Source organism: Branchiostoma floridae, chromosome 3 (assembly GCF_000003815.2).
Source record: "Branchiostoma floridae strain S238N-H82 chromosome 3, Bfl_VNyyK, whole genome shotgun sequence".
Taxonomy (NCBI): Eukaryota; Metazoa; Chordata; class Leptocardii; order Amphioxiformes; family Branchiostomatidae; genus Branchiostoma; species Branchiostoma floridae.
Window position 1 is genome coordinate 29,164,331 of NC_049981.1, and position 3,985 is coordinate 29,168,315.

At 42.5% G+C, this 3,985-nt stretch overlaps 1 protein-coding gene across 4 annotated transcripts in view; it reads left to right on the forward strand.

Moving 5' to 3' along the window:
• Window positions 1–3,985, forward strand: part of LOC118412511 — a 13,887-nt gene that overhangs the window by 2,381 nt on the left and 7,521 nt on the right. The window contains exon 2 of one of the 4 annotated variants that reach the window (XM_035815400.1): window positions 454–573. The exons of 2 other annotated variants lie outside the window; for them this stretch is intronic. The gene's annotated coding sequence lies outside the window, so the exon portion shown is untranslated. Of the gene's footprint in view, window positions 1–453; window positions 574–2,295; window positions 2,506–3,985 lie in introns of all 4 variants that reach the window. One more of the 4 variants, XM_035815401.1, reaches the window with a different exon arrangement.

Below are 3,985 nucleotides of genomic sequence, written 5' to 3' on the forward strand. Positions count from 1 at the left end.
TCGCTCTCGAGTTGTGAGTCATGTGAATAAATGGCAAAGCACCCACAAGTACAATACAAGTATCTTTCTTCACTTCCTTTGTTCCTAGCGCCTTGTCCGGTTTTCTCAGAAAAGAGTTGGCACACTTCCGATGAATTTCTGACTCCGGCCCCGTTTGTTTAAACTTTGTCAATTGAGTCAGGTCCCTAAAGTTCAACATATGGTGAAGTGTACCGTTAGAGCAAGGTTAAAAATCGAGATTTTTAACCTCCTTGGTTAGAGTGAAAGCATGCGATATTTTTATGTACATGTTGTTGGCGTTCCGTGCAGTAAGCAGTCACTGAGCGTGTGCAGTATTAAAACAGTCACGCCCCTGGGTGTCGTAATGGAACAGCCCAATCGCACAACAATTACCTGACTAAGCCAGGAACATAACGGTAACGCCATACCTGTCTCCTCCCTGACCTGGCTCAGTACAGCAGACCCTGACTAGCCCCGGGGCGGTACAGCTGACGACAGACACTGAAAGTGCGGACCTGGAGTTGGTAGCTGTTTGGACATCGCTAGAGTACCAGCGTAGTGACTCCTACAGGGGTGCGTTTAGAGATATTCATTTAACGGAATTCATGGGAGTTTATCGTAACACATTGCGTTCTTTACTGCTTATAACTTTGAACTCGTAATGAATTGCGTAAAACTCGTATATTTCCTAGTAGTGGATCGTCTGAATTTCGTAAACATTGTATGCTTTCCTATATGAACTCATATCATATAGTGGCAACGTGATGTTGAGTTATAGGTGCTTTTAGCCATTATATATGATATTAACATTAGACTCTCGGAAGAAAAAAACTCAGCATGTAACATGACCCACATGTAGGGGACGTGATCAGAATCCTTAGTGGAGTACTCGCGGTCTGCCTAAACACCACAAACGACCACAAACGACTCAGAAACACCACTAACGACCACAAACGACTCTAATATGCAGTGTATATGGTTTCAAGATCGAAGCGATTCTTTGCCGCCATGTTGGATCGCCCGTGCTAGAAGTCTGCATGGGGAAGTCCTCGATACCTTCCAGTCTATGGAACTGTGGAAGCCTTCCACAGTTCCATAGACGACAGGACGATAAAACTATGGACGCTGTTGGTTCATAGATTATAGCATGACACAACTCTATCATTGTCAACTTATAAAACTTGTATACTAAGTGTTTTTCAGCCTCAAATGCAGGCTGCGCATTCATTGACAGCGCGCTCAGCCATCGTGACCGATCTTGAAACCGGCGGACTAACTCGAAATAACTGGTGAATACGTAGGACTTGCTACATTTTTTAAATTAATAAATGTGTAAACAATGTCTCCAGAGCGCCACACAAGGTATTTGACCCATATACACTGCATATTAGAGTCGTTTGTGGTCGTGTGTGGTGTTTCTGAGTCGTTTGTGGTCGTTTGTGGTGTTTAGGCAAACCGGTATACTCGTGATTGAATCAATGAATGTGTCTTGTTTTTGTGGGGCTTGAAGTCTCTATTATTTCAGGGCTAAACACTCAGTTTGTAAAAGCACCGGATACAGGTTACCCCGCGGATAAAGTGTTTATAATCGCTCTCGAGTTGTGAGTCATGTGAATAAATGGCAAAGCGCTCACAAGTACAACACAAGTACCTTTCTTCACTTCCTTTGTTCCTAGCGTCTTGTCCGGTTTTCTCAGAAAAGAGTTGGCGCACTTCCGATGAACTTCTGACTCCGGCCCCGTTTGTTTAAACTTTGTCAATTGAGTCAGCTCCCTAAAGTTAAAAATATGGTGAAGTGTACCGTTAGAGCAAGGAGGTTAAAAATCGAGATTTTTAACCTCCTTGGTTAGAGTGAAAGCATGCGACTATAGTATTTTTATGTACATGTTGTTGGCGTTCCGTGCAGTAAGCAGTCACTGCGCGTGTGCAGTATTTTAATGATGATGATCATGAAGTTTATTGCATATTCATGCCCCATTGGGGCTAAATGCAGTGAGATTGGTACAAAGCCAAATTAAAGGGAGTAAACGGAAAACTATACATATACTATAAAGTACGTGCTTCTTCTCTCTTCTCAAAGCATGTGTAGACAAACTTACAGAGTTTTTCCAGTATATCGTAGTTAGATGATGACATAAAGTATTTGAACAGATCTTCCTTCGTTAGGTGCGCACATTTTTTATCCACATGTGTAGCATTAACGAATGCGTTTCGCAGATCTTTGTACGGTGAACACTCAAGGACAAAGTGTACTTCGTTTTCTACATACGAAGTACACTTTGTCCTTGAGTACAGTCGCGCCCCTGGGTGTCGTAATGGAACAGCCCACACCTGACTAAGCCAGGAACATAGCGGCTTATCTGTCTCCTCCATGACCTGGCTCAGTACAGCAGACCCTGACTAGCCCCGGGGCGGTACGGCTGACGACAGGCACTGAAAGTGCGGACCTGGAGTTGGTAGCTGTTTGGACATCGCTAGAGTACCAGCGTAGTGACTCCTACAGGGGTGCGTTTAGAGATATTCATTTAACGGAATTCATGGGAGTTTATCGTAACACATTGCGTTCTTTACTGCTTATAACTTTGAACTCGTAATGAATTGCGTAAAACTCGTATATTTCCTAGTAGTGGATCGTCTGAATTTCGTAAACATTGTATGCTTTCCTATATGATCCCATATCATATAGTGGCAACGTGATGTTGAGTTATAGGTGCTTTTAGCCATTAGTAGTATGATATTAACATTAGACTCTCGGAAGAAAAACACTCAGCATATACTGTTATATTATATTACATTAGTTGTTAGTTATTTGTATTAGTATATAGTTGTTCACATTGCCATACATTGTAACTGTTACAATTGTTGCGCAATAAAAGTTATTCCATTATTCTGTAACATAACCCACATGTAGGGGACGTGATCAGAATCCTTAGTGGAGTACTCGCGGTCTGCCTAAACACCACAAACGACCACAAACGACTCAGAAACACCACAAACGACCACAAACGACTCTAATATGGAGTGTCTACATACGACTCTAATATGTATGTCTGCCTAAACACCACAAACGACTCTAATATGCAGTGTATATGGTTTCAAGATCGAAGCGATTCTTTGCCGCCATGTTGGATCGCCCGTGCTAGAAGTCTGCATGGGGAAGTCCTCGATACCTTCCACAGTTCCATAGACGACAGGACGATAAAACTATGGACGCTGTTGGTTCATAGATTATAGCATGACACAACTCTATCATTGTCAACTTATAAAACTTGTATACTAAGTGTTTTTCAGCCTCAAATGCAGGCTGCGCATTCATTGACAGCGCGCTCAGCCATCGTGACCGATCTTGAAACTGGCCGGCGGACTAACTCGAAATAACTGGTGAATACGTAGGACTTGCTACATTTTTTAAGTTCATAAATGTGTAAACAATGTCTCCAGAGCGCCACACAAGGTATTTGACCCATATACACTGCATATTAGAGTCGTTTGTGGTCGTGTGTGGTGTTTCTGAGTCGTTTGTGGTCGTTTGTGGTGTTTAGGCAAACCGGTATACTCGTGATTGAATCAATGAATGTGTCTTGTTTTTGTGGGGCTTGAAGTCTCTATTATTTCAGGGCTAAACACTCAGTTTGTAAAAGCACCGGATACAGGTTACCCCGCGGATAAAGTGTTTATAATCGCTCTCGAGTTGTGAGTCATGTGAATAAATGGCAAAGCGCTCACAAGTACAACACAAGTACCTTTCTTCACTTCCTTTGTTCCTAGCGTCTTGTCCGGTTTTCTCAGAAAAGAGTTGGCGCACTTCCGATGAACTTCTGACTCCGGCCCCGTTTGTTTAAACTTTGTCAATTGAGTCAGCTCCCTAAAGTTAAAAATATGGTGAAGTGTACCGTTAGAGCAAGGAGGTTAAAAATCGAGATTTTTACCTCCTTGGTTAGAGTGAAGCATGCCACTATAGTATTTTAATGTACATGTTGTTGGC